Raw genomic sequence first — 13252 nt, forward strand, 5'->3', positions numbered from 1 at the left:
AAACAATCAGCAGGATGATTTCAGAAAGGCCTGGAGAAACTTACATGAAGTGACATGAGTAGAACCAGATCATTGTATTTGACCACAAATATATTATGTGGTGATCAATACTTACGGACTGTTCTCAACAATGAGATGATTCAGGCCAGTTTCAATGTTCTTGAGATGAAGAGAACCATCTGCCCCCAGAGAGAGGACTGTGGGAACTGAGTGCGGATCACAACATAGTATTTTCACTCTTTTTGTTGCTGTTTGCATTTTGTTTTCTTCCTAATTTTTCTTGTGCAGCATGGTAATTGTGGACATATGTATAGAAGAATTGCACGTTTAACATATATTTGATTAATTGCCATCTGGAAGAGGCATGGGAGGAAGAGAGGGAAAAAAAATTGGAATACAGGGTTTTGCAAAAGGTGAATGCTGAAAATTATCTATGAATACATTTTGAAAAAAAAAAAAGCTTTAATAAAAAAATAAAGTGATGGATCAGTGGGATAGATTAAATAAATACAACACAATAATCAAGGCCTATGGCAATATAGTATTTGATAAATTCCCAAACTTCAGCTTCTGGAATAAGAATTCATTATTTGATAAAAATTTCTGGGAAAACTGGAAAATAATATGTCAGGATGTAGTTAAATGATAGATAAGAGCACCAGCCCTGAATTCAGGAGGACCTGAATTCAAATGTGGTCTCAGACATTTAACACTTTCTAGCTGTGTGACCCTGGGCAAGTTACTTAACCCCAATTGCCTCAACAACAACAAAAAAATAATAATAATATCAGAAACTCAGCATTGACCTTCATCTCACATTCCATACCAAAATAATGTCAAAATGGATACATGATTTGGGCATAAAGGATGAAACAAATTAGAACAAGGTGATAATTTACCTATCAGATCTTTGGAGAAGGGAAGAATTTATGACCAAAGAGCTAGAGAACATTATAAAAGACAAAATGGACAACTTTGATTACATTAAATTAAAAAGGTTTTGCACAAACAAAGCCAATAGAAACAAGATTAAAAGGGAACTACAAAGCTGGAAAAAAATCTTTATAGCCAGTACTTCTGATAAAGGTCTAATTTCTAAAATACATAAAGAACTGTGTCAAATTTTTAAGAATACAAGCCATTCTCCAATTGATAAATGGTTAAAGGATATGAACAAACAAGTTTCAGATGAAAAAATTAAAGCCATTTTTATTCATATGAAAAAATGCCCCAAATCACTTTTGATTAGAGAAATACAAATTAACACAACTCTGAGGTATCACTTTACATCTCTCAGATTGACTAAAAGGAGAAGAAAAGATAAGGACAAATTTTGGAGGTGTGTGGGATGTAGAAGACCCTTACCCAAAATGACTACTCAGATCACTCAAAGTAGAAAGCAAAAAGGTGGTTTATTAATCCTCATCAGGTTGAGCAGTTCTACCATGAGATAAGGGAAAGAGAAAGCTTGTGGTAGGAGGGCTAAAGAAGTAGTAAAGATACACAGCTTTTATACAAGAGATTACATCACAAGTAAGAGAGCATTGAGAAGGGGGGAGGATATCTAATTGGTTGTTGCTATCCGGAGAGATTGGAATGGAAGGTTTCTGTTTCCCCCAAATTGCCTGATTTCTAGGAAACAGAAAATCAGGCCTTCACAGGCTTTAGATAATCAAACAGACAATGGTCAAGCTAATAGACTAATTATTGATAAATATCAAAAACTGATAAATGTCATCAGCTCAGGTTAAGTCAAGGCTCAATTAAATATGGGCCTGCACATATAATGTTTATGCAGGTCATAGGGGAAACACAGAAATAATGAAAATAAAATACAGAAAAAGAATCCACACATGCCTGTAAGTTCTTCACCTTATCTATTTCACACAAAGGGAATCAGGGAAAACTGGGACCCTAGTGCATTGTTGGTGGAACTGTGAAATGATCCAACCATTTTGGAGAGCAGTTTGGAACTATGCCCAAAGGGCTATAAAACTGTGCATACCCTTTGACCCAGCAGTGCCATTATCTGTATCCCAAGGAAGTCATAAAGGAGGGGAAAAGACCCACATGTGCAAAAATGTTTGTAGCATTTTTGTGGGAACAAAGAATTGGAACAGGAGTAGATGCCCATCAATTGGGGTATATGAAGGTAATGGTAATTATAGCTCTATAAAAAATGATGAAGAAGCTGCTTATAGAAAGACCTGGAAGGATTTGCATGAACTGATGCTGAGCAGAACAAGCAGAACCAGGAATATATTGTATACAATAACAGCAAAAGTGTGCAACAATCAACTATGAAGGGCTTGGTTCTTCTCAGTGTTTCAGGGATCCAAAGCAATCCCAACAGACTTTGGATAGAAAATGCCATCTGCATCCAGAAAAAGAACTAAGGAGACTGAGTGGAAATCAACACATGCTATATTCACTTCTTTTTTCTGTTTTTGTATTATCTCTCCCATGGTTTTTCCCTTTTGCTCTAATTTTTCTCTCCCAACATGATTCATAGAGCAATGTTTATTAAAAATAAACTTACTAAAAAAAAAGAGAATTCATAAATTGAAATAATGTACATGTATGTATGTACAAATGTATAATTTTATATGTATGTGCATAAATTATATATAAATTACTTTGCAAAAAAAAGATGTTAAACTTCAATATCAGCTCTTCCACTAAAGGTAGGTGACCTCACTTAGAACCAGTAACTTTGTTTGTTTTGAACTCCATAGCATGTAATGCTTCTATGCTGGGTAGTAGCTGGTGGTGTCTCCTCCCCTTTTCAGTAACTTGTGTATGTTGTATTTTCCCATTAGACTGGAAACTCCTTGAGAGCAGGGCCTATCTTTCTCGTTTTTCTTGCCCTTTATAAATATTTTCCCTACATCCTCTTCTCCTCTTTCCCCACACACAATGGACCTCTCTCTTCTTTGATCCCTTTTCTTTTTCACATGATCTAAAGAAGACTCTAAAATCATGCAAGGTGTGAAGCTCTAAGTCATCTGGGGTAGCATATTTCTATACTCCTCTCGTTGAACCTCTGACCTCCCATTCAGCAATCTCCCATACTCCCATGATCTCCATCTTCACCCCATCTCACCCATATAAAAATAATTCTACCCTTGATCTACCTCACTCATAATTGTTCAGATTCTGTCATCCAGAACTCTGAAATTTCCCTCTGATCACAGCCTCCTTTCCATCAAATTCCCAAGTTGCCTTATACCTCCTAAATTCTTGTTCTCTCTATGGCCTCTGCCTTCTATCATTCTTTATTCTCTCAGTACATTACCTCTACTCTGACTTTCCTTTTTTCATGGTCTCCACCTTGTGTGTATAGCTAGTTCATATTAACATGGGGCTTTAAGCAGTAGTGTGTTGCTAGATGTTTAACAATCAGCCCCCCCCAAAAAAAATTCAGAATAAACTTTAAAATTTAATCTACATCATTAACATTTTCTTCATTATTATTAGTAGTAGTATCATTATTTTTTGCTGAGGCAATTGGGGTTAAGTGATTTGCCCAGGGTCACACAACTAGGATGTGTTAAGTGTCTGAAACAAAATTTGAACTCAGGTCCTCCTGACTTCAGGGCTGATGCTCTATCCACTGGGCCACCCAGCTGCCCCCCATTAATTTCTTAAATCTAGATAATCAACAAAACAATAAATCAAGCTGTGATTTGTAGCTTTTACTACTACCGAGAAGTAATTGCTCACAATGAAAATTTAACAATAAGTTCTCATGAGCCCACATAAGCTGCTCTAAAGAATTGCAAAGCAAGGGAGCATCTAGGTGGCACTGAAGTCAGGAGGACTTCTAAAACTCCTTCAAGGAGAAAGTCTCCTTGAATCCTGCCTCTGTGAGACCCACTCCACGGAACCAGGATAAAGTGGTTTATCTTGGTGGGACTAATTGAAGTAATCTCATTTAGCTGGCATCTAGATTTTTATTGATCCCTATTGTCTCAAGAACACTCCCAGGAAGTGGTCTCATCTAAGTTTGGGGGCAGTGACAGAATTGAGGGAATCTCATTCAGTTGAAACTTCTGCCTCAGATTTCCTTATAAAAAACAGCAACTTGGGGCTCAGTCCTTGCAGAGGACCCAATATGCCATCCCTGGCACAGCAACAAACTCTGTCTGCTGAAATAATATTCTCTTTCAGCGTTATCTCTCCTTATCCTCACTTATTTTCCTAACAAGACTTTATACTTCTCTGTTGGGATCTCTTTACTAGAAACTTTACTTCTCTGCCAGGACTCCTCCACTACTTTGCTCCCCTGTCTGGACCTTGCCACTAAGAAATTCAGCCTTTTTATTCATGCATAGCAAAGGCTGACTTCCCAATTCCTATAATAAACTTCTATTTATCAGTCTAGCTTTTCAGGTTCATAAATTCCTTTAAGAAGGACCTCTGCATCTCCAGAAGGGGGTTCCCACAAGTCCCTTCCTTGCATTGAATCGTAGGGGGAATTAGGGGAGCCAAACCCCTTCATTTGGTTCCCTGAACCCCTTACCTGCCACTAACCTCATCATTTAACTTCCTGACCACCAGGAACCCTAATCTCATCATTTTGGTTCCCTGAATCTAATCTCATCATGACCTCATTGGTATATTTGAGAATCCTTGTGATGAGTCACAGGGTTGAAAGGGGACTTATCTATTAATTTATCTATCTCTAAGGTTTTTTTTTTTTTTACTGAGGCAAATTGGGGTTAAATGACTTGAATTAGATACATGACTGAAATGGGAAATTTACCTATCTATTAGGTAAATGGATGAATAGATACACACACATTTTTTCTTTTTTTTATAATAATAGCTTTTTATTTTTCAAAACACATGCAAAGATAATTTTCAGCATTCACTCCTGCAAAACCCTGTATTAAAAATTTTTCTTCTTCCCTCCTCCCTCCTCATTCTCCTAGACAGCAAGCAATCCAATGTAGGTTAAACATTCAATTCTTCTAAACATATTTCCACATTTATTATGCTACACAAGAGAAGTCAGATCTAAGGGGGAAAAAATGAGAAAGAAAAAAATGAGCAAGCAAACAACAACCACAAAAGGTGAAAATACTATGTTGTGATCCACATTCAGTCCCCATAGCCCTCTCTCTGGATGCTGATGGCTCTCTCCATCACAAGGCCATTGGAATTGGCCTGAATCACCTTATTGTTGAAAAGAACCAAGTCCATCACAGTTGATCATCATATAATCTTATTGTTGCTGACACATACTTTTTAAAAGTATATATGTGTGTGTATGAACACATATATATACACACATGTGTACATTTATATACACATATAAACATAAACATACACACGTGGCTGTAGTATTGCCAGACAGAAGATATAAAAAATATCTTGATTGATCCTCACAGCAATCCTGTCAGACAGAAGTTATTATTTACACTTTATAGATGAGGAAACTGAGTTTCAGAAGGAGTCACCCACAAATATATTAAAAAGATACTCATTTCTCAACTCCATAAACTCTTGTTGAAGTGGGAAGGAAACTTCTCTTTACTGAAGCTGTGTTCCCTTTTCCCTTTATTGTGTCCCCTTTTTTGATCTGAGAGGTCAGAATTTCCCAGGCTCCAAGGAATCTACAGACAGGGCCTATCCTCCCAGGATGAGGGAAGTAACACTATTCAGGGGCAATTCAACTCCCAATAATCTTGTTGAAGTTCTGAGTTCTCATTCCATTAAGAAATCCTGGTCTGATCAGCTTGGGCTGTCCTAGCCCCCACCAAGATACCCATATAACAGGTTCCCTAAATTCAATTCCTTGCAAAGGGCCCAAGCAATTTGATAGCACCCTTCCCGCTGAGCATTCTCTCAGTGGCAAGACTCCATTTCCCCAGTCGTACTCTGCCACTATAGAAGTCTGTCTCTTAGCAAACTGGCTTTCTATCCAACAATAAACTTTCATTTTGCCAATTAATAATTCGGGAATAAGTGAATTCTTTCACTTTAAACCTGTGGCCGATTAAAAGGGGATTTTTAACAACTCTCTCATTGCCACTAACTTCATCACCACCAGGAACTGAGGGGATTCAAACCTCATCATTTTGACCTCCATTTTTACTCTACTTCAGACATACACAGATGGTCATAACCATAATATTATTCATAATTGATCGAATACCACTATTCAGAACTCTAATATTCCTTTCTCTGATGACAAGCTCTTACTCTTCAGTTTCTAAATCTATTCTTTATCCTCATCATGAATTTTAGTCATCCTTTTTCTCCTTGTACTTCTGAACCAGAATGTATGTTCTTAGAGAGAAGAATAAAAATACCATGGCAACTGATTTGATTTAGGGGTGAAGGTAAAGGGAAGAGTCAAAGGTAACTTCAAGGTTGCAAATCTGCGTGATCAGAGATGAATCAAAAGAAATGGAGACATTGTGAGGAGGACATAACAATGATTTCTATTTTGGATATGTTGGATTTGATATGGCTACAGGAAATAGTAAAATTGAATTTCTTGGAGGAGAGATTGGGGCCTGGATACATAGGAAAAGTCATTCTCAGAATATTTTTATAGTTAGTGACCAGTTGTTTTGCGGAGGGAGGGGGGAGCAGGAGGAGACAATGATAATAAAGGAAGAAAATAGGAAGAAAAATAGCGAACTAGAGTGTATTTGGGAAATATCATAGTACTTTCCCAAAATTTCATGCTATTCCCTAACAGGAAAGCTCATCTTTTCAACATATCCAAATGATGCAGTATGGTTCTGAACGATGGAACACCACAAGCTCTAAAGAAATAAAATCACAGGCAACTCCAAAGGATAACAGAACCATAGTGGTTATAAGTTCCATGCATTTTATTAGCAAAGATTATTTGCTCATGAGAATTAGCATCTCTGAAATATTAAAAGTCTAGGGAAAGAAAGGCCTCTAGACTTTTGGATAGATCTCTTGTCTATGAGAAGACATGGGTAAGAATCTCAAAGGAAGAAAAAGCAAGAAAGGGTTTCTATCTACTCTGATGGAGGGAATGCCTAGATGGACCACTTGATAGATTCTCTGAAGTACCACAGTACTTAAGTACTGTGGTACTTCAGACCAGAGTAAAGCTAAGCATATTGATGCGAAATCATGAACTATAGTAACTATATGGTATAGCTTCTAGGGAAATATAGTGGTGGTTTTGGGGTTCCCTGACCTTGGGGGGGGCTTTTATTCCAACAATAAGTCAGTGGTCTAGCTTTGGAATCTGCCTCAGGAAACCCCCACACTCAAAGTCTGACCACTCCTTAATCAAGGAGCTTCTAGCCTCAGGAAATTCCCACAGGTCAAAATCTGGAGACAATAGGGAATAAGACCACTCCTCCATTCATTGATGACTGATAATCTTGTCAGTGGGAACCAAGTGCAGAAGCCCCACCTCAGTTCATTATTGACTGATGATCTGGTCAGTGATAATCAAATTTTGGAGACCACCCCTCCATTCTAGGCCCTTCCCTAGAGCCATAGAATTAGCATGTCTATGGTAGAAGCTGGAAAAATGTATCTCCTTATCTCTTTTTCTCTGTTGAATTCCCTTAGAATTCAAGTCCCAAACTTTTGGGGTCCCCCCTTCCCAATCTCAACAATAGTATGGCTATATAGTGTGAATTCACAGGATATCTTGAACCTGGGATAATCATCTCTTAGGAGAACCAACTTATGAGTCAGAATTGGAAAGATTATATCAAACACACATATATACATAATGAAAAATGGATGGGCATTTTGGGTTTCCACAGTTATGAAAATTAAATTGGAGAAACTGAAGTTATAGAAAACTGAGACTCAGAAAGACATCAAAGAATTATCAAGGGTGGAGTTTATCTCTTCCCACTAGAATGTAAACACCTTTAGGGCAGGGACTGACTTCTGTATTCTGGCATGAAAGCCTGAGATTTGAAAAGAATCTTTTGTTCTTTGTCCCTAACCTTCCTTTGTACTAGAATGTAAGCTGATTGTGGGCAGGGACTGGCTATGTAATATGGGGTGGAGATTCATGTCCTCTTATCTCTGTAACAGTCAATTAATAAGGAATCAGGGGAGGGGCTTGTGCTTCAGGATAGGAAATAAAAAGCTGCCTTTGGAGTTTCAAAGGTGTCACTACTCACCTGGGCACTCATTCTGGGAAGAATGTAAAATACATCTTGCTTTCATCAGTGAGCCAGTGGAGTTCTTGGTAAGATATTTTGTTTATTACAAATGGGGGCTCCTCTGGGATCCAGACATGATGAGTTCGGGGTGGCCCTGTTGAAGCACAAGGGCACACATCCCCTTGATTTCAAGAGCCTCGAGGCTTGGGTTGGGTTTCCTCCCTTCATAGACTATCCAAGACCTTGGTAATAAGGTCACTGATAAATCTGATGTGGTATGGCTTCCAGCAGGGATTTTGAGGCTCTCTGACCTAGGAGTGCTCTTGTCCTAATAATCTGTCAATAACTGTAGAGGAATATAGTGATATTTCTTCCCTTGGATTTTAAGGGAAGATATATTAGTAATCCTCAAGGCCCTCTGACTTAAGTGCTATTGTTCTGACAATGTCAATGAATGGAAAAGTCCTCTGGCCTAAGAATATCATGATATTTTTTCCCTCAGATTTTAGGGAAGATATATTAGGATCCTGAAACTTTCTGACCTGATAAGAGTGCTCTTGTTGTAACAATATGTAAAATTATTTCAAAATCTTCTGGCCTTAGAATAATAGTCCTACAAACATTACTGTCAGTAAGCTCCTGAGGCAATGGTGAATAAGACCACCCCTCAAACCTATCTGAAAGCCATCAAATTAGCAAATAAGTTACAAGAAGCTCTGAACAATTTTGCCCTATAAAATCTATCCCATCCTCTTAGCTCCCTTTCTTTGTCCAGTTGAAAAGAGCTTGTCTTTTGGAATTTAGCCCACTGCAATTGGTGTTATAATTACAACAAAACTTTGCCTCTTGACTAGGAAATGGGTTCAAGCCTGCAAATTCTTTTGAGACACCTCGTAGCATCAGTCTGTGACCCCAAATTTTGGGGGTCCTCCTTCCCAATCTCAACAAATCCAGGAATCGGGAAGGGAACTAGAGTAAGTTCTGCAGCAGCCAGGCAACTCTGCACAGACCAAAGGTAAGAACATGGACCGTCTGTCTTTGGTGCCTGGGGCTACTTTATAGGGTCTGAGGTGTCAGGCAGATTAGTAAAACAGGAAATTTAATGGCTCCAAGAAGTGGGAACTCCTGGGATATACCTGGGGACTGGAAGAGAGGGGATGTCAGGAGTAAAAATTAGGGATCACTGGAGTGTGGAGATCTCCATACTGGGGTGCAAGAAGGATCTACACAAGAGAAATTTATAAGAAACTCTAGTAAAGGGGCAGCTAGGTGGTACAGTGGATAGAGCACCAGCCCTGAAGTCAGGAGGACCTGAATTCAAATCTGGTCTCAGACACTTAGCACTTCCGTGGCTGTGTGACCCTGGAGAAATCATTTAACCCCAATTGCTTCAGGGTAAAAAAAAAAAAAAGATGCTGGAAAAGAAAGAATTCCAGTTAAAAAATAAGTGGGATTCCAGAAGAGAAGAGGTTCTCTAAGAAGTAAAGAAGGAACAACTGTACTAGAAAAAAAGAAAAGGAATTTAAAAGCAGATTGCATGTATGTATTTTGTCTTTTATGTTCAGTCAGCTGAGTTACAAAGTAAAAAATGTGGCCATTTTGGGATTTTAAAGCATTAAGGCATCTTGATGCAAATTAACTTGAGTTTTTCTTAAGCTTTTTAAGTTTTTCTCCCTAGAGGCACTAAGAATGACCAGGGCCCCAGCGGGTGGACTTATATCCAGTCCAGCCTCTCCAAAAAAAGGTAGGTTCTCCCAAAATCCCATGCTTTAGAGGCACCCTCAGTCTTTCTCTAGATGGGCCACTATGTTCCCTAACCGCCAGTCTGTGGAAATCTAGGGAAATCCACTTTATGCTTTAAAATCTTTCCCCCTTCCTAATTATAACAGTACACATAGGGAAGATTACAAAATTTAGGAGGGGAGATAGGAGCCATAGCCATTTTGTTCCCAAGGGTCTGTGGCTCCTTCTCAGGTCTCAAGTAGTTTACTGCCATTTCAAAGATTTCGGGCAATTTAAAAGTGAAGTTTTTGAAAAAGGAAGAGAAATTTTCTCCCCAAAATGTAACCTAAATTATTGTATTTAAATCTAAATGGTATATGATAGAATTACTTCCTATATAGAATTGCAAAGATGCCTTTGTGAGGCATCTAAGAATTTAGAAATATGTGTGCATTTTAATGTTGTACTATTGCTAGCAGAAGTTTAAATCTGTATTTGATTTGTTTAAAAAAAAATATTAAAACAAAAATAGTGTGGTAACTTACCTAAGTCACCTAAAAGAAGTCACATGTTTGTATCTCCTAATCAGATGAAATATGTTGCTTTCTAAATTGTATATTGGGTAATTTGTAAAAATTATGAGCTCTGATTTGGAACTATGCTCAAAAAGTTATCAAACTGTGCATACCCTTTGATCCAGCAATGTTTCTACTGGGCTTATATCCCAAAGAGATTATAAAGAAGGGAAAGGGACCTGTATGTGCTAAAATGTTTGTGGCAGCCCTGTTTGTAGTGGCCAGAAACTGGAAAATGAATGGATGTCCATCACTTGGAGAATGGTTGAGTAAATTGTGGTATATGAATGTTATAGAACATTATTGTTCTGTAACAAACGACCAGCAGGATGATTTTAGATTTCAGAGAGGCCTGGAAAGACTTGCATGAACTGATGCTAAGTGAAATGAGCAGAACCAGATCATTATACACCTCAACAACGATACTGTATGAGGAAGTATTCTGATGGAAGTGGATTTCTCGACAAAGAGAAGAATGTAAACTATTTGCAATTTTGTTTTTCTTCCCGGGTTATTTTTACCTTCTAAATCCAATTCTCCTGGTGCAACAAGAGAACTGTTCGGTTTTGCACACATATATTGTATCTAGGATATACTAAAACATATTTAACATGTAGAGGGCTGCCTCCCATCTAGGGGAGGGAGTAGAGGGAGCACAGACTTGGAAAAAAAAACAACATTCAGTTATCAACACCACTTGAATGTAAGCTAGTCCATTAAACAATAGAAGCAATTAATTAAATTAAATTAAATTAAAGTAACTGAGGGGGGAATCTCCAGTGAGTGGATTTGATTTTTTTACTTTTGAGGAGCAGCTACTCAGTAGGAAAGGGTGGACTAAGCTTTCATCTTTCCAAGTCAACAGATCATGCAAATAACTGGTATATAGTTTTCAATTGTAAATTTCAGATTAACTACAAAAAATCCTAATCAAAAACCTCCAGAAACTTAATGGTGAGGAGATTGGAACTCTATATCCACAACCAAGCTTTTTCCAAACCCCTGACTGTCCAACACCACCTTAGCAGTCCCTGATTCAGGCAGGGAGAAGGCACTAATAGAGATTATTTCAGCTCCATGGTCCCACCTGTGGGGAGGTGATCCAGTCCCAAATCCAAATCATGTCATACTGCTGAGACCCACCTTCTGCAGAGGTCCTGGCAAGTCCCACCCTGGCAGGAATCCTAGCCAATTCCAGGAGGTAGTAGCACTGCTGGATCAGAGTATGCACAGTTTGATCTCCTTGGGGTATAAGCCCAGTAGTAACACTGCTGGATCAAAGGGTATGCAGTTTGATAACTTTTTGGGCATAGTTCCAAACTGCTCTCCAGAATGGTTGGATTCGTTCACAACTCCACCAACAATGCATCAAGTGTCCCAGTTTTCCCGCATCCCCTCCAACATTCGTTGTTATTTTTTCCTGTCATCTTAGCCAATCTGACAGGTGTGTAGTGGTATCTCAGAGTTTTCTTAATTCTCTGGTTAGTAATGACTTGGAGCATCTTTTCATATGACTACAAATAGTTTAAATTTCTTCATCTGAGAATTGTCTGTTCATATCCTTTGACCATTTATCAATTGGAGAATGGCTTGAGTAAATGTGCTTTCTTGAAGGAAGTATCTAGAGCAGGATTTCAACCTAATAGTCCAAGTTTTGGCTGTCCTGCTCTCCATGCACATGTAAAACCTGATTGGTGAAACTTGCTATGGAGATCTTGGGATTATAACTGTTACTGTTTTTGAGTTTTGAATTTGGGAATGATTATCTGAATGAATTATCTGAATGATCTGTTAGTAACTCACCATTTCAGAAATGCCATTACTCAAATAGATTTCTGAGTTGGCACAAGATGGGATTGTTAGCTGTTATAGTTATTAGGCCAACAACAACAAATTTCTATAATCAGAGTAAGTGGTCAATACAAACCATAAACACAGTTCAAGTATATAACATCTGATCTGAAAATATCTTATAATTAGGTAAATAAATAACTTGGCTTAGTCATCTATCTGTTGATTTTATATATATATATATATCTGTATGAAATAAGGTCCTTAAAGGACTTTATGTAAATGTAAAAAAAATTGATGCAATTGTCTGTGGGACCTATTGATTATTGAAATTAAAACTGAAATATCTTTTGTAAGAAGAGGATTTTTCTTAGAGGATGTAATTTAGGGAATATTTTGTTATTTACTAATGTGGGAATAACATTTGTTTATATAGTGTTTATATAGTGTTTTCTTTTGAATAATTTATATTGAAAAGCTGCTGGTCAATCTGTTGGCGTTTCCCAATCCAACAGGCAAAAGAGGGAGGATATCTAAAATAAAAATACTTGCAGAGCGCTTACACATGCCTCATGCAGAAGTCTGGGTTAATCTCTATCACCATTCTGCTTTTGACAGATAACTGAGATCTGTTAATGAAGGATTTTGTGAATACCTCTTTTATTCTGATGGAATTCCCCCTTTCTGAAAATTGCTTTTGGGGTAAATGTAGGTTCTGTTCGAGAGAGAGATGATGCTTAATTAGCTATTTGCAGAATCTTCAGGGAAGGTATAAGCACACCTCCCAAGAATGAGGATTCTGCTCTTGGTACTTGTTTCCCTCTAGTTCTCTTTGGTTTGTTTTTCACTAAGCAATTTACCTTCAAATGACCAGCCCTAGACACTTGTACTGGTCAGCTTCAGGAGTAACCCAGTAGATCTTCAATCAGCTCATGCCCCTTCAAATAGGAGCCTCTAGGAAGATGAAATCATTGTCCCATAGCTCAAAGACTGTTTGAGGTGTGAGAAATGTTGAGGAGTGAGAGATACCCTAACAGCGAT

Source organism: Sarcophilus harrisii, chromosome 1 (genome assembly GCF_902635505.1).
Source record: "Sarcophilus harrisii chromosome 1, mSarHar1.11, whole genome shotgun sequence".
In the NCBI taxonomy this organism is placed as follows: Eukaryota; Metazoa; Chordata; class Mammalia; order Dasyuromorphia; family Dasyuridae; genus Sarcophilus; species Sarcophilus harrisii.